This window comes from Canis lupus, chromosome 2, assembly GCF_011100685.1.
Source record: "Canis lupus familiaris isolate Mischka breed German Shepherd chromosome 2, alternate assembly UU_Cfam_GSD_1.0, whole genome shotgun sequence".
Taxonomy (NCBI): domain Eukaryota; kingdom Metazoa; phylum Chordata; class Mammalia; order Carnivora; family Canidae; genus Canis; species Canis lupus.
The window spans coordinates 19,478,450-19,497,192 of NC_049223.1; the positions used below are offsets into that span (position 1 = coordinate 19,478,450).

The 18,743-nt window shown below is 37.3% G+C and overlaps 1 long non-coding RNA gene across 1 annotated transcript in view; it reads right to left on the reverse strand.

Moving 5' to 3' along the window:
* Positions 1-7,065: 7,065 nt before the first annotated feature.
* The window catches only part of LOC111091465, a 48,147-nt gene continuing 36,469 nt past the window's right edge, over positions 7,066-18,743 (reverse strand). Inside the window, exon 4 of the long non-coding RNA XR_005355284.1 lies at positions 7,066-7,359. This is a non-coding gene — a long non-coding RNA (uncharacterized LOC111091465). The remainder of the gene's footprint in view (positions 7,360-18,743) is intronic.

The window sequence follows — 18,743 nt, forward strand, 5'->3', positions numbered from 1 at the left end:
CAGGGAGCCCAATGTGGGACTCGATCCCAGGACTCCAGGATCATGCCCTGGGCCAAAGGCAGGTGCTAAACTGCTGAGCTACCCGGGATCCCCTCTGTCTGGATTTTTTGTTTGTTTATTAGTGGTCGTGTTAGTTTAAAATACTCAACTATTTTCCTGAACTATGATTTCTGTGAAAGAGATCCATACACTAACTATGGCATAAGGATAAATTGATATATTGATAGAACAGAATTGAGTGAAGAAATTTAGGTTTACCACCTATTGATTTTTAAGGAGGGTGGCAAGATAAATTTAATGGGAGGAAGAATAATTTTTTTCAACAAGTGGTGCTGGTATAACTGGATATTCACATGTAAAAGAATAGAGTTGGACCCCTACCTCATACTAAACATAAAAATTAACTAAAATTGGTCAGAATCCATAGATAATAGTTAAAACTATAAAAATCTTACAAGAAACGATAGACCTATATTTTCATGACCTTGGATTAGGCAGTGGCTTCTTAGGTGTGACACTAAAAGTGCAAGAACAAAATTAAAATTGATAAATTTGACTTCATCTAAATGAAAAAGTTTTGTGCTTCAAAGAACACTGTCACAAAAGTGAAAGAACAACCCACAGAAAGTAGAAAATACTTACAAATTATAAACCTAATAAGGGTCTTGTATCTAGAATATATAAAAATTCTTAGGACAATAGCAAGACAACCTAATTTAAAAAGGGGAAAAGGATCTAAATCTAAATAGATATAGTCAGTAGGCACATTGGCCTGTGAACCACAATGAGATCCTATGTGACATCCACTAGGATAGCTACAATAAAAAAGACAGTAGAGTTAGGGAGAAAGTAGAACCTCTATATACCATTGATGGGAATATAAAATGATGTAGATGATTTGGAAGAGAGAATCTGAAAGTTCATCAAAAGGTGAAACATAATATATGACTCAGCAATTTCACTCTAAATGGTTATGTAGCCATTAGAAATGAAAACATAGGTACACATTAAAAACTTGAATATGAATATTCATAGACGCATTTGTTCATAATAGCTCAAAAGTAGAAATGTTCTAAGGTGTCATCTACTGATAAAAGTGGCATATCTATACAATGGAATATTATTTGGCAACAAAAAGGGATAAAGTACTAATGCATAATACAACATTGATGAACCTTGAAAGCATTATGCTGAATGAAGGAAACAAATAAAAAAAACAATCACATATTTATAATTGCACTTATATAGAATGTTTATAATAGTGAAATCTACAGATAGAAAATAATGATTGCCCAGAGCTTGAGGGATAAGGAGAAATGGAGAGTCACTGCTAATAAAGATGGGATGGTAAAATCTAAAATTATGGTGATGGCAGCCCAATTTTGTGAATATATTTAAACCATTGAGTTGTACTTTTAAATGAATGAATTTTATGGTATGTCCATTATATCTCAATGAAGATGTTACACAAAACACAAACTGAGGAAAATGCAAGGAAATGCATCTGAAATACTTTTAAAATTCACATTTGAGGTATTTTAAGAAAACTAGAAACATAATTTCTCTCACAGCACATAGGAATGGAAGGAACTAGATAATTGAAACAGATCAAAGAAGAAATCTGTTTTGAGTTTTTATTAACTGTTGCAGGGCTTTTTACTTTGGGCATATGCCTATGGCATGTGTTTTGCTCAAAATATGTGCTGGAAAGCCTTTCCATAGAATAGGATCCTCAGAAATATCTTTTTAAAAGTTGTTCACATGATCTTTAAAGTCCTATGTGCCAAGACTAATTCCTTTTCAAAAAGCCTCAACTCTTCATCTACCTATATGGACTGTGGTAATGATAGGATTCATTAAAAACTGTAGATTTTGGCTAGTTGGGAGCTAACCATATGTAACTGTAATGCAGGAAGGTGGTACATTTTGCTGGAGAGTCAAAGTAACAGTTTAGTCTTAAGATGTCTTTATCCCATGGCTATCAAATTCATCTCTATCTCTGGGAAGTAAATACACGGGCTTTTGAAGAAAAAAAGGGGCCCAGAATGGTGAATTATTGCAAATCCATCCCACCGATTTAAAAAGTATGCACTGAAATAATTTCAGGAGAAGAATGACAGCATACTATGGTGTCTATTTTGCATAATTTATAATGAAAAGAGATGGAGAGAAATAGTGGCTCAAAGGGGAAAATAAAAACTGGAGTTGGAAGATAGGATCTAAGAACAAACAGTAAAGAAAATACAATTATCTAAACTATAGAACTGGATTTAACCCCCAAACTAGTGAAAATCCTGGTTCACGTGACTCCAAAATAATTGAGAAACATCAATACCACCACTAATATGCTTTTGAAAGCAAATAATCTTTAGCCATGTGCTAAATTCTCGTCTGAGGACTATGGATTTGTGCATACTAATGTAGCTTATTCTTAATATCGAAGGTCCTATGTACATAGAGAATATTTTCTTGAGAGGCTATTCTTTGACTTCAAGCAAATGGATGGTTAGACCCACTGTGGGCACAGCCTAGTTTTTTCAGGGCTGGGCAAAACTTGGGGCTTTGTCAGTTTATATCCTGAAGAATTTTCTCTTGATCCCATCCCCAAATAGGGCCCGAAGTGAACTGGCCTTGGATTTAGAGTCCTTCCATTTTCTGTAAAGGGCTTCAGAGTCTTGCTTTCTTCTACTAGTCAGAGATCTGCACCAGAGAGAAGACTTCTGGTTTGCAGAGTTTGTTGTTTTGTGTATTTCAAACTAATGGTTAGCAGAATCATGAATCCCCCAAGATGTCTTTATGTTCATCTCCTACACCTATGAATATTTTACTTTACCTGGAAAAAGACTTTGCAGTTATGATTAAGTGAGGGATCTTGAATGAATATAAGGTCCTAGATTATCTGGGTGGACCCAATGGAATCACAGGAGTTCTTAGAGGCAGGAGTGTCAGTGTGAGAGCTATTTGAAGATGCTGTGCTATTGACTTTGAAGCGACCATAAAATAAGAAACACGGGCAGCCTCCAGAAGCTGGAAAATAGAAGGAAATAGATTCTCCCCTTGTATCAGTCCACCCAAGCTATGGTAACAAATTACCACAGGCTGGTGGCTTAAACAATAGAAATTTATTTTCTTCTAGTTCTGGAGGTTAGAGATCCAAGATCAAGGTACTGGCAAGGCTGGATTCTGTTGAAGTCTCTCTTCCTGGCTTATAGACAGCAGCTTTCTCGTCAGTGCTCTCATCTCCATGGAAAGAGATCTCTGGCATCTCTTCCTCTTCTTATAAAGTTACAGTTCCATCAGATCACAGCCACACCTCTGTGACTTCATTTGACCTTCCTTATCTCCTTAAAGATAGTATCTCCAAGTATAGTCACATGGGAAGGAGTTAGGGCTTCAACATAGGAAATTTAGCAGGCCACAATTCAGCTAATAACACCTTATAGGCTTATAGTCAGAAGAAATTCAGGCCTGTTGAGACTTTAAGCCTCATGAGACTTTTGACTGCAGAATTTTAGGATAATAAATTTGTGTTGTTTTAAGCCACTGAATTTGGGGTAATTTGTTACAACTGCAGCAGGAAACTAATACGACATTCTCATTAGTTTTAAAGCCTATTCTCCACATGGCAGATTCATCATTATTGATTGGCGGACATAATATGTGGCTGCATTAAAGAATAAATGCTTCAGTCCAACCACCCTGCCTATGCTATCGTGTAAATGCTTATAGACTTGTACACCTACTGGACTCTACAGATTTCCAGGAAGTTTTGGGAATTCTTGCTGGCCAACAACTACTTTAGATTTTTTGTAAATTGACCTAAGTTGGGAGGAATGTATAAGTAGTTCCTTAATTAGTAAGGAGCTGATCATTTTAGGATGCTTTTCTGATAAATGGGTAATGATTCACTCCTTCAAGTAATTCGGGCAGAGACCTTCATAATTGACCCTTGTTGTCTTTTCTGTTTAACTTGGCATTTAAAAGATTTGTCTAAGTTCACATAGATCAATGGAACAGAATAGAGAATCCAGAAGTGGACCCTCAACCCTATGGTCAACTAATACTTGATAAAGGAGGAAAGACTATCCACTGGAAGAAAGACAGTCTCTTCAATAAATGGTGCTGGGAAAATTGGACATCCACATGCAGAAGAATGAAACTAGACCACTCTCTTTCACCATACACAAAGATAAACTCAAAATGGATGAAAGATCTAAATGTGAGACAAGATTCCATCAAAATCCTAGAGAAGAACATAGGCAACACCCTTTTTGAACTCGGCCACAGTAACTTCTTGCAAGATACATCCACGAAGGCAAAAGAAACAAAAGCAAAAATGAACTATTGGGACTTCATCAAGATAAGAAGCTTTTGCACAGCAAAGGATACAGTCAACAAAACTCAAAGACAACCTACAGAATGGGAGAAGATATTTGCAAATGACATGTCAGATAAAGGGCTAGTTTCCAAGATCTATAAAGAACTTCTTAAACAAAAAAAAAAAAAAGAACTTCTTAAACTCAACAGCAAAGAAACAAACAATCCAATCATGAAATGGGCAAAAGACATGAAGAGAAATCTCACAGAGGAAGACATAGACATGGCCAACATGCACATGAGAAAATGCTCTGCATCACTTGCCATCAGGGAAATACAAATCAAAACCACAATGAGATCCCACCTCACACCAGTGAGAATGGGGAAAATTAACAAGGCAGGAAACCACAAATGTTGGAGAGGATGCAGAGAAAAGGGAACCCTCCTGCACTGTTGGTGGGAATGTGAACTGGGACAGCCACTCTGGAAAACTGTGTGGAGGTTCCTCAAAGAGTTAAAAATAGACCTGCCCTACGACCCAGCAATTGCACTGTTGGGGATTTACCCCAAAGATACAGATGCAGTGAAACACCGGGACACCTGCACCCTGATGTTTATAGCAGCAATGTCCACAATAGCCAAACTGTGGAAGGAGCCTCGGTGCCCATCGAAAGATGAATGGATAAAGAAGACGTGGTCTGTGTATACAATGGAATATTACTCAGCCATTAGAAATGACCAATACCCATCATTTGCTTCAACATGTATGGAACTGGAGGGTATTATGCTGAGTGAAATAAGTCAATCGGAGAAGGACAAACATTATATGTTCTCATTTATTTGGGGAATATAAATAATAGTGAAAGAGAATAGAAGGGAAGGGAGAAGAAATGGGTAGGAAATATCAGAAAGGGAGACAAAACATAAAGACTCCTAACTCTGGGAAGCGAACTAGGGATGGTGGAAGGGGAGGAGGGCGGGGGGTGGGGGTGAATGGGTGACTTGCACTGAGGGGGGCACTTGACGGGATGAGCACCAGGTGTTATTCTGTATGTTGGCAAATTGAACACCAATAAAAATAAATTTATTATTAAAAAAAAATAAAAAATAAAAGATTTGTCTAAGTATACCACACAGGATCCAACTTTGTGTAGCTATCTGGATGGGTCTCCAGAGGTGCACTACATCTCACTGTCCGGGTGAAGGATATTTGGAAACCTTCAAATGGGCTCCTTTGCCACAGAGGCAAAATGTCTTCTGTCCACCTTGAGTTCTCACAGTTCCATTAGTTGAAGTAGAAGAGAGAGTGTTAGAAGAAGAATAGAAGGAGAATAAGAGCTCATTTAGAACAAAAGGGTAGAGAAGCCTTTTTAAAAGGACTTCTTAATGGTTTCTAGATACACATGGCTAACCAGAAAAGAACAGATGATCTGTTTGGGAAGATCTGGAGGTGCCAGACTGTTTTGCCCTGAAGCCACAGAGAAGGCTTTGCAGAATCCTCTTATTAACAGAAAGACTGTCACATTCCCTGGATCTGTCCTGTGTAGGGTATTCTAGAGGTGAAAAGTGCCAAGAATACTGAGCACAATTAGATGGCTCTTGGCAATCTTTTCACTCTACGGAATTTTAGGTATAGAGGGCTCCCAACACATTTTTTTTTTCTGAAAAAAAGGAGACCAATCATTTCACCCAAATTTCATCCCTTGGTATTATAGTAGAGCTGTATCATTTATAATTCAAGTTTTATTTAAAGTAATTTTTATGTGGGAGCTAGGAAAACTCTCAAAAATATTTAGTTTACTTGCTTAAGGTGTGATTTAACTCTTTCACAGTTGCTTTATTTTTTGACCATTCCTTGTGGGCTACCAGGAGAATGTGTGCTTCCTTATTAATACAAGTCAACAGAGCCGCCTTCTGCCAAGGATCATGCCAAAAAATCAAATTAAGTGTCATTGCATGATGTTATTCGTTCTTTTCACTATATAGTGAAAATAAACAAAGGGAATTATTTGCAAAGCCATAGAAAGTACTTTTTTAACGTGTAGGATGTTATTTGCTAAAGTGCTGTAATTTTTAGAAATACTTTACTTCTAATGAGAAAACATAAAATTATTTTTAAAACACACAGATTTAAACTTTGTATAGAATTTTCATCCATTTTAACTATGGTGTACCATGATTAATGCCCAGCTGAATTTATTTATTTATTTGAGAGAAAGGGAGAGCGAGAGAGTGAGCACAAGCAGGAGTTGGGGCAGAGGGAGAAGCAGACTCCCCACTGAACAGGGAACCTAGTGGAGAACTCAATCCCATGACTCTGGGATCATGACCTGAACCGAAGGCAGACATTTAACCAGCTGAACCACCTAGGCACCCAGCTCTTTTGAAAATTTAACAGGATTTTCAGACTGCATAGTATCCCGATATCCTCTGTATTTTTCTCTTTGCAAATTTTGTACACATTTACTCAAAACTTCTCCTTTTTGAACATGTGGAAAATAGCCAAAAGATCCTATTTGATATTCTAGTTAGAAGTATGTCGTTTTTCCTTTCCTTTGACTGGAATGGTATAATTGGGAAATCACTCCTGAGCTTCATGTAGCTTAAATGTGGCAAAAAATTGTCATAAAAAAGAGTCTATAATGAAGGCAGGTTCTGTAAGCGTTAGGTCACTGTGGATTTAGATGGAATAAAAGGACAGGATTAGTTTAAACAAATAAACAGCTTAAGATTTTCTATTTTGTGTTGTTTTACTTTGCCTCAAAATGGTGAACATAAACATTTAGTAAGAAAACCATTTCCCCTCCTGGCTTTGTTACGATCTTTTTCAAAAGTGTTGAGGGTTGGTGGATGGGGGGAGGTATTGCTTGGTCAATGCCCCTGAATCTACTGGAAGTGAGGTTCTTGAGGTAGTCCGTGAATACAATGCTTCTTAGAGACATCTCTTTGGGTTCTCCTTTTCCATTGATGTTCTTTTAAACCACTTCTTTAACTTGTCAGAGAAATGGAGACTATGGAGTCATTACCTTAGTATCCTGTCTCCTAGGATTTTGAAATAGATTTTTCCCAGATTTATTAAGACATAATTGACATAAAGCACTAAGTTTAAGGTATACAGCCTCATGATCTGACTTATATATGTTATGAAACAATTCCCACAGTAAGTTTATGAATATCCTCCATCTCATATAGATGCCAGAAAAAAGAAAAAAAAATGTTTGTTTCCTTGTGATGAGAACTCTAGGATCGACTTTCTTAACAACTTCCACATATACTATACAGCGGTGTTACTGTAGTCATCATGGTGTACATTCCATTCCTGGTACTTAAAACTGGAAACTTGACGGGACGCCTGGGTGGCTCAGTGGTTGAGCATCTGCCTTTGGCCCAGGGCGTGATCCTGAGTCACGGGATAGAGTCCCACATCAGGTTCCCTGCATAGAGCCTGCTTCTCCCTCTGCCTATGTCTCTGCCTCTCTCTCTCTCTTTTTGTGTCTCTCACTAATAAATAAATAAAATCTTAAAAAAAAAAACAACAACTGGAAACTTGTACCTTTGACCACCTCCTTCAAATTCTGCCCCTCTGGTAACCACAAATCTGGTCTCTTTTTCTATGTGTTTTGGTTTATTTTTAAAACTATACATATATGTATTATATAATATATAATTTATATATGTTTGTTTATATATTTATTTCTATAGATATATATATTTATTTTTATTTTATATATGTACATTGATTCCACCTATAAGTGAGATCATACAATATTTGTCTTTAACATAATGCCCTCCGGGTCCATCCATGTTGTCACAAATGGCAGAATTTCTTTCCTTTTTTATGGTTGAATAATATTCCATTGTATATACATACAACTTTTTTATCCATTCATCTGTTGATGGATGCTTAGGTTGTTTCCACACCTTGGCTGATGTGAATAATGCTGCTGTGAAAATGGGAGATGATAACTCTTTGACATAATGTTTCATTCCCTTTTAATATATTCTCCAGAATGGAATTGCTTGATCATATGTTAGTTCTGGTTTTAATTTTTTTAGTAACCTCTGTACTGTTTTCTTTGTTGATTGTACCAATTTATATTCCCATCAACAATACACAGGGGTTTCCTTTCCCTACATCTTCACCAACATTTGTTATCACTTACCTTTTTGATAATACCTATTCTAATAGGCATGAAGGTGGTATCTCATTGCAGTTTTGATTTGCATTTCTCTTCAGCTTAGTGATGTTGAGCACATTTTCATGTACCTGTTGGGCATTCATATATATCCTCTTTGAAAAAAAAATGTCTTTTCAGGTCTTTTACACGTTTTTTAATTGTTTTTTTTTTTTCCTACTGAGTTGTAAGAGATCTTTATATATTTTGGATATGTAATTCTTATCAGAAAATCTGATTTGCAAACATTTTCTCCAATTCAGTAAGTTGCCTTTTCTTTCTGTCAATGATTTCCTTTGTCATGCAGAGGCTTTTTGGCTTGATACAGTCCTACTTGTTTATTTTTTATTTTGTTGCTTGTGCTTTAAGTAAAACATCCAAAAAATCATTGGCAAAACCCATGTCAAGGGAGTTTTTTTAAAAAAGACTTTATTTATTCATTCGTGACAGACACAGAGAGACACAGAGACACAGAGGGAGAAACCGCCTCCTCTCGGGGAGCCCAATGGGGACTCAATCACTGGACTGGGATCATGCCCTGAGCTGAAGGCAGATGCTCAACCGCTGAGCCACCCAGGTATCCCAAGGAACTCTTATCTCGTGTTTTCTTATAAGAACTGTATGGTTTCCTATCTGAAATGTGTTTTTAATAAAATGCCTTATCCATAAGATTGGGATTTATCATTATTTCCTTTTTCAGAATGATCTGGAATGATAATACTGATGACAGTAATCATTTCCATTTATTGAATATTTACCAGGTAATAGGCACTCATTGAATTGAATATTTACCAGGTAATAGCTAAGTGCTCTTTACATATTATTTCACTTTATTCTCAAGCTTGTGCTATAGATACTATTATTACATCTATTTTATTAATTAGAAAACTGAGGATTTGAGAGATTAAGTAATTTATTTGCCCAAGGTTGGGTAGCTACATTGGGCTGCAACTGGGATCAGAACCTGTAACTTACTGAAGAAACGGTTTTAGTTTATAGTTTTACCATTAAGGTATAATGATCACTTGAATTATCAGGGTCTTATTCCATCAACTCTACATGTTGGGATTAAGTAGATCAATGAGTAAACAGCATTACCTAAACTGGGAATTGCTTGGTTCACAAATTTTTGGTTGCTGTTGAACATGGAAAATACTAAGAAACTTTTTGAAGTAGTTGCAAATTTTTAAATCAAGAGAGTTTTTTTTACAAAAATCTGGATTCTGAGTGTTTCATGAAAATTCCAAATCTCTGTCATCCCGGTCTTGCATTCTGTCACTGCAGTGATTGGCTAGAGCTGAATGTGCCCATCCCTTTAAAGAAGGGATTCAATTCACCAATGTCCCTTCTGGGAGCTTCACTCATTCAGGCTGTTTCCCTGGTTCCTGTAGGCGTTTGAGTTTTGGTTCCAAGATTAGCTGATTCTTAATGTTTATTTGGTTTTCGACTGATTCTTTTCCATACGACAAGCTTATCATCCTGGTAAACTAACTTTCCTCTTACTGAAACATGGCCTCAGTGTATAATAACTGGAAATCTTTTTGGAAGTTCACATTATAAATTTATAGAACTAGACACAAAATCCATCCTAAATTCCGAGGAACTACAAGAGCTGCAATATGCCAGTTTCTGCCAAGCATTCTTAACAACAGATCACACAGAAGTTATACAGTATCTTTAACAGTCACATTAAATTAAAGTGCAAGTATTGGGGAAGACAATGCAAAGCCATGTGTGTTTTGTAAGGATATTTTTTTTTAATTTATTTTTTATTGGTGTTCAATTTACTAACATACAGAATAACCCCCAGTGCCCGTCACCCATTCACTCCCACCCCCCGCCCTCCTCCCCTTCCACCACCCCTAGTTCGTTTCCCAGAGTTAGCAGTCTTTACGTTCTGTCTCCCTTTCTGATATTTCCCACACATTTCTTCCCCCTTCCCTTATATTCCCTTTCACTATTATTTATCTTCCCCAAATGAATGAGAACATATAATGTTTGTCCTTCTCCGACTGGCTTACTTCACTCAGCATAATACCCTCCAGTTCCATTGTAAGGATATTTCTTAATTCTACATGAGTTGAGGATGATTGACATGCAGAATCTAAATAATGGAATTGGTTGTTTTCTAATTGATGCTTTACTTAAGGTGAGTTTCTCCTATTGGCTATAAAAAGACTATTAGTGAAGATGTTCCTGGAAAATGTAATAGGATTTGTTTCTTTGTAAGATATTTTACAATGCTGAAAAATTTCCCTCCTAGCATCAATTTGAATGTGGTGTCCATTTTTTTTAATCTGGCAAACTAACTTCTGAAGCCATGCATTCATTTTATGTGTATGTGTGTTTCCCCTTAATGAGATAAAATTAAATATAAAAGAATTGAATCAGACCAAAACATGTGACACAATGGTCTTGTTTCCATCACACACAGAAACAGCTTGTTTTAATAATCAAATACGTTTCCTAAGGGTCTTGTTAAATTGCTGAATGTAAATTGCAATTGGAATTGACTATTAAAGATCTTAGTAGAGTAGGTTAAACATCTGTTCAATTTATTACAATTTTATTTGTACTTCAGCTGTAACTGGGGCAATTAAGCCAATCAGAGCAAGCAAATCAAATCTAATTTACACTCTAATGGACTCAAAATGAATGAATAAACACTGCACTACTAGATCCAAATGATTACACATGTCTCTAAGGATTTTTTTTTCTATTTCAGTATAGAAAACCATGGTGTTCATACTATAACTAAGCACCTAAGGATGATGTAAACAAATCTGAACATCTCCTTATTTTTTCATGTTTTTATAAAATTGCTAGATAAAAACCAAGAATTTAATAAATTAGAGTCCTTCTTAACTCCGACAACTTTATTTACAAAATCATTCATTAAGTCCAATATCTGAATGCCAGAATTGTTTTTATTGGAGTATAGCTGGCATACAATATTATTTTGCCTTCAGGTGTACACCATAGCAATTTGACATTAATATACATTATGAAATGTCCTCCACAATAATTGTAGTTCTCATCTGTCACTGTACAAAGTTATTACAATATTATTGACTATATTCCCTGTGCTGTACTTTACATCCCTGTGATTTATTTTTATAACTGCAACTTTATACTTCTTAATCCCCTTTACCTATTTCACTCCTCCTCATCCCATCCCACATCCCCCTGGCCACTACCAGTTTTCTTTATAAGTGTTTCCCTTTTGTTTGTTCATTTGTGGTGGTGGTTTTAGATTTCACATATAAGTGAAATCGTATGATATTTGTCTTTCTTTGACTTGTTTTACTTACCACAATGCTCTCTAGGTCTGTCCATATTGTAAATGGCAAGGTTTCATTTTTAATTATGGTAGAGTAATATTCCATAGCATATATATGCCACATCGTCTTTATCCATTTATCTGTTGATGGACATTTAGGTTGCTTCCATATTTTGGCTATACTAAATGATGCTGCAATGAACATGGGTTGCATGGATATTTTTGAATTAGTGTTTTTGTTTTCTTTGGACAAATACTCAGAAGTATAATTGCTGTATCATATGGTAGTTCCATTTTTAGTTTTCTGAGAAACCTCCATACTGTTGTCCATAGAGACTGCACCAATTTACATTCCCACCATTAGTACTCAATGGTTCCCTTTTCTCCACATCCTTACCAACACTTATTATTTCTTGCCTTTTAGATCCTAGCCATTCTGACAGGTGTGAGGTAACATCTCATTGTGGCTTGGGTTTGCATTTCCCTGATGATGAGTGATACTAAGCATCTTTTCATGTGTCTGGCAGCCATCTGTATGTCTTCTTTGGAAAAACGTCTATTCAGGTTCTCTGCCCATTTGTAATCAAATTGTTTGGGGTTTTTTGGTTTTTTTTTTTTGTTTTTGTTTTTATTTTGTTTTGTTTTTTTTTTGGTATTGAGTGGTATGAGATCTTTAAATATTTCGGTTTATTAACCCCTTATCAGATCATTTCAAGCATCTTCCCCATTCAGTAAGTTGCTGGTACTCTCCTTTACTGTGCAAAAGCTTTTTAGTTTGATGTAGCCACGATTGCTTAGTTTTGCTTTTGTTGCCTTTGTCTGAGACAGGTCCAAAAAATATTGCTAAAACTGATGTCCAAGAATTTCTCATTTCCTTTTTGGATTTTTATGGTTTCAGGTCTTACATTTAGGTCGTTTGTTTGTTTGTTTGTTTGTTTTTACATTTAGGTCTTTAATCCATTTTGCATTTATTTTTTATAAGATATAAGAAAATAGTCCAGTTTCATTCTTTTGCATGTAGCTGATGTAGAAAATTTTATTTAACAGTATTCATGAATATTCAATATTCATGGCTAAATGCCAGAATTTAAATGGAACATACAGACATGAATTTTGTTAAATTTTCTATATTCTTTTTTTTTTTTTTTTTTTTTTTTGCTTTAGCCCTGGTTTGTAATAAGGAAGAGTAGTAATGGATTTAATGTTATCAGTTAAAATCTTGTTGCTCTTTGTTGGGCTCATACAATTGAGAAATGACAACTTGACAATACAGAAATGTGTCATTCTGCACAGTATCTAGGTGGAGCAAGTTAACATCCATCTTACGAGGAGCTCAGGGTCATCAAAGCTTCCAACAATACACAAAAACATGCATCTCCAAATGCAAGTTTAATGTTGCAAAGGGAGCACTAGGATTTGGATGGAGCTCTCGGCTGACCTAACAGGAATGTCTGGGGAGCTGCTATTGTTTAGGTTTAGCAAATATCAAACAGAATACTATTATATAGTCTGTACCAGATTGAACAAAAATTAATTATTGTGAAATAATAGCATGCTAGGCAGTATGTTAGGATATTTTATAGACTACCACCCTATTTGGTGAACTGAAATTTCTACATTTGGGGAAATAACCCTAGAGTCAATAAGCTATTGTGGCTAATTTTTACAAGGGGTACCTTTTAATGCTGTCCAACTGGCCCTTTAGTAAGCTCACTGGTAACACTTGTATAATTTGATTTGGGATCTGAGGGCTTGGCGGATGCCATGTATTCCATCCTTTTGCCTCCAATATCTGATGAAAGCAAATTCAGCTAAGGTCCCCTTCCTTAAAGGAAAGGGCTTACAATTGAGTTTGGCCGTATGTCTTAGAACACATTGAGTCTGGCTCGAATAAAGCCACCAAATCAAGGAAAGACACACCCAGGCTAGACCTCTGCTGCTGCTCATCACATGTATACTTCTCTTCTCCTAGATGTGCTCTTTGCTATACATAGGACACTTTCCTGCTAGACCTGCTTGCTCTTTCAGTCCATCATTTCCAACTGCTTTAGATAAAGCAACAATCATTTATCAGGAAGTTACCACAAAGAGTCATAGACTCAGTCCCACTCTTCAGAGAATGCATTGTATTATGTCCGGATAAGTCCCTGCCTCCTTCCTAGTCTGTCTTAATGTCTCAGATAATTTTGAGTTGCTATTTAGTGCCAGGTGCCAGCATGGTCCCAAGAATATAATTATAAGCAAGAAAGACCTGTTCCCTGACCTTACAAAGCTAGTGGGGGAAGAAAAAGCATCAATCAAATATGCATACAATGAATGTGAAAATGAAACCTCAGTAACAATTACAAAGGTAAAGTCAGAATACAGAGACAACAGAGACTACATTCAAGGCTTCTTGCCTAGTTAGGTTGAGGAAGGCTTCCGGGTGAAAGTCAGAGAAGGATCTATCTGGCTGAGATATAAAGGTGAAAAATTAGTTACATGGGTGAAGAGATGAAGAAAGAGGGTTCCAAAGAGAGGAGACAGGGATATATGAATATCTGGAAACTGGCTAAAGTATGATACTTGAGAGAAGGCTTTGACTGAGAAAGCCTATGATAGCGGTGTAGGCTGGGGCTTCTTGGAGGAGTGGAGGAGGGGCTGTGATTTATAGAACCTGTTAATCATATTAAGAAAGGTTGCTTTTATGTAAAAAGCACCACAGAATCTTAGAGATACTTAAGCAGAAGTTCAAACATGACTCTGCCCTCAGCGAGGAGAATGAATTCCTTGGAGCAAAGCAATAGCAGCTGGACCAATGGACCATCGGGAGACCATAGACTCCAGTTGTAGGAAGACGCTAGCTTAGGTTAGGCTGGTCATAGTAATTAAGACAAGTGGATAGACTTGGGGAGTGTAAAGGTAAACATTTTGGTTTTGGGTCACTCTTTGTTTCAGGTACTTTGTGTTTACCATTGATTTTTAAGCTTCATCCCCAATAAAGGACAGACTTCTCCAACACAAGTTTATCTTTTCTTCACCTTCTTTTTCCCCTGCATTTACCTTCCTTTGCTGTTGTCTTATCCAGATAGTGGAACCCAATTTAACTTGGAGGATTAAAAAAAAATAAAACACCTAAACCAAACCTTTCAACTCCAATGCTTCTTTTCAGCTGAATGGCCCATTTCTTTTCTCTTGCTGTTTTTGGTGGAGTAGCTATGGAGCAGAGAGAGGTAGAAGGACGAGGACTTGAACACATTTGGAACATGGCCAAGACATCTTTACCTTTGTGGAGTCCTGATGAAATCTGGCTGTTATGAATCCTAAGTGAGTCTCATGATGTTTTCCAAGCAAATGAGACCACTTTGTGAAAAGCAAAAGCGTCTTCTCACCAGGAAAAGGGGCCATGTGCAAGAGGAGGAGGTGTAAATGGAGAGGAGCCATCAGCCCTTTGAGAAACTACATGATGTAACAGCCCCACTACACTGCCTCATTTGTGCTGGAAAATTTTAAATAGTCAGAGAACTATAATCCTATCCCATTAGCATAGCAACAAGTATGTTCTCAGCATAATAAACTTGGTTCCAGGGTGGCATTCAGCTCCATTTTGCATGCCCTTCTGTCTCACCTTTTATTGCCAATGCCATTGAAGTCCTAATGGAAAGACAGCCTTTGAAAGAACCCTGCTGGCTTTTTGGCTGCCTGTTGGCAACAGAGGAGACAAGGAGGACGAGAATATACATTTGTAAAGTTCCACTTGCTTATCTTACTTAGGGACAGCATTTTCTCCTTTCAAGCTTGTCTCCCAGCCACTGTAATTAGGCTTTCCTGAAACAGTCTTGCAGCTGTCTTGACATCACAATAGTGTTTTGATAAGCTCGGACAGTTACCAGTTCATCCGTCTGGCAAGACATTGCTGCATACCCAAAGGTTTCACTGTATCCTGGTGGATGCCATTGGTTCTCAAAGGGAAAGGGAAATATTTTTACAACAATATGCAAAGAATTCAGAAGCAAACTTATGGTGTTGAAACTTCTGTCTTCAAACCTAGCAACCAGTCTTCTCCTATTAAATCATTAATTTTCCAGGGCATAAATGAGCCTAGAGTTCTTTCACTGATGAGTAGGCAAGGCAAAAAATAATCAGAGAAAGAGGGAGACTATGTGACACCAAGGGAGACATACATGGACAAAGCGAGAGGACAAGAAAGGCAAGAGGGAGAGAAATGTCTTGATTGTAAGCTTCCTGAGGTCAAGACTCTGGTTTCCAGTACACTGCTGCTTTTGAACATGATCTTGCGGTCATGCTATGACTGGGAGTAACAGGAACTCACCCCCCTTGAGTCAGTGGTTTTGCAGTCAGATTGAAAGTCTCTGTCATGTATCAAGCAAGGTCTTCTAAAACGAGAGAATCTTGAATTCAACCAGAATCATCTAAGGCAGTGACTTCAGGAGTCTTTTCACTTACGTGGAGTGAGGCTGTCCAGTAAGACTTTCAACAATGATGGAGACGGTGTATTTCTGGCAGTCAAAGCACTTGAAATGGACTAGTGCAAGTAAAGAATTGAATTTTTTAATTTAAAATTTCAATTGATGTAGCTACATTTGTCTGCTGGCTACCATATTGGACAGCGCACTGGGAGGGCCAGCACTACTCATAAGGATTCATATACCCTCACATCCGAAGATAAAACAGAATCATCTTCCTCCCTCCCAAGACTAGAATTATCCTGCAGCCATTAGCTCTGAGACAAACCTCACACTCTCAAGTGGGAAAGAAAGGCATCTGAGGAACAGAGCAATGCCTCAAGCCCTTGGGCAAAAGCCATGCCCCTTGCTCTTTACAACTTCACTCCATTTCTTTGGAAAATCTAGTCATTGCAAATATTTCTAACATCACTGCAGAAGGAGAATAACAACTTTTGCTTTTGATCAAGTCCTGTAGGGCTAGCACAGCGCTAAGTCTCTACTTGAGAGATGCTTACTAATTCGATGTCTGTTCTAAAAAGGGAGTCCTCAAACTTTTGTAATAGGACTATCTTTATTATGAGACATGATTTCTTGATACTGGGAGGCAAGAAAGCATTAACCCCTCCAGCTGCAGTTGTGTGGTTGCTTTTAATAACCCTTTTGCTTATAAGTAAGACCCTTCGTTTGAGCCATACTCAAGGTTGTTTATGTTTTTCAGAAAACCTCTCACTGATTTCTGCTGTCATCGACTCATCGAGGCATTAATGAATAGGACAGTAGCTATTCTGGGCCAGCTTTTTGCTCTGTGGTACTTGCGCTCTGCCTGTGTGTATCAGTAAAAGTGGAGTGTAAGCAAAGGGGGGAGGCAACATTTGGCCCATTGATTTCACTGCAGCTGCTAAAACAGAAATGCCAACGCAAAGCTGAGCCACTAATTGGAAATGGAATAAACTGAAGAAATATTGGTTCAAATGGCAGCTATATTTTTGAAGAGAAGATTTCAGTTGAAATGCCATAGGAGACAGTTAGCCAAAACATTTGTCTGTGGAAATTTCTCTTCTCCATTTTATTCAGATTTACAGCTGGGTGCTAAGTGAAGCATTTCTTGAGAACACATGCCATGGATAAACCAAGATGTTTATTTTCCTCAGTAGCAGATCAGATTGAACTCACAACAAATAGTTCAATTAGCATGATTACTAATAGGCTGATTAATGCAGGCTACAGCGAATGAAATTGGTTGTGTTGGAATGGAGCTCCTTGGTGGGTGAAGTTGGTAGCAGAGCAAGGCACCTGCAACCAGTTTCTGGTTTTGATGGAACATCAGGGTGAGAAAGGGTCAGCTTGAGAATGAGTCTGCATGTTTTGTGAAACTGCTACTTGATGCACTGGGCCTGAGGGTGCTCTCCGGCTCTTATACAAGGACTCCTGGCCGGAGTTCTACATTCCTCTTGGAGTTTAGTGTCAGGAAAACACTTGCTTCTCCTGGTGAGCTACTTTAATTCCTCATATCAGGCAATAAAACTCCACATCTGATTTCCATGTCGCTTTCGCCCAGAAATCCTGAAAACTCAGCTGACTTCACCATTCATTACATTATTAACCTTGGCTTTTGCTGCTTCCTACCCCCACCTGGTGAAGAGCCAGCCCCAAAGATACTGGTAGTCTGTGGAATTTGCCCCTATCCTTTCTGAGTAATCTTGAACAAGTCTCCTTTCTCTCTGAGCCCTAATTTACTCACCTGTGAAGTGGGCAATAATTGTTTTTTTATAGATGTTTTGCTCTAGCGATGATTCATAGTAAACATTTAAACATGCTAATTATAGGGTTGTATGGTGACAGATGGTAGCTACACTTGCCATGAGCACAGCATAACGTATAGAGAAGTGGGATCACTATGTTGTACACCTGAAACTAATGTAACGTGTATTAGCTGCACTTATTTTTCTAAAAGCCTCAAAAGCCAAAAATGTTAATTATTGAATTTTAAATCATTCTTTCAACCTGCACTTAATCTCAATGATAAATCATATTAGGAAGCAAATATGACATTAATGCAATCATCATAAATATAGCTGGGGGTGCCATTATTTCAAGGGTTAGATACATTGATATTACTTTTCCTGTGTATTTACAGTTCTTTCTGAAGTTAAAATCTAAGTAGAGTGAAATGTGCAAATCTTGTGTACAACTCTGAACTTCGACTCATGTAGGCTATACCCCTTTAAGATGTAGAACATTTCTTTTACCCACGAAATTTCCCTTGGGCCTCCTTAAGTCAACACCTCCTCAGACAAAGCTTTTCTGAATCCTTTCACTGTAGAGTCCTTTTGCCTGCTTTAGAAAAATATGTAAATGGAATCCTACAGTGTATATTTTTTTTCTGTCTGGCTTCTTCTGCTTAAGAGAAGTATTGAGATTCATCCATGTTATTGAGATGGATGATAAATATCTTTTAATGCTAAGTATCTCCTGTTGTATGAAGATACCATAAATTATTTATTCTCCTGTTGAGGGATGTTG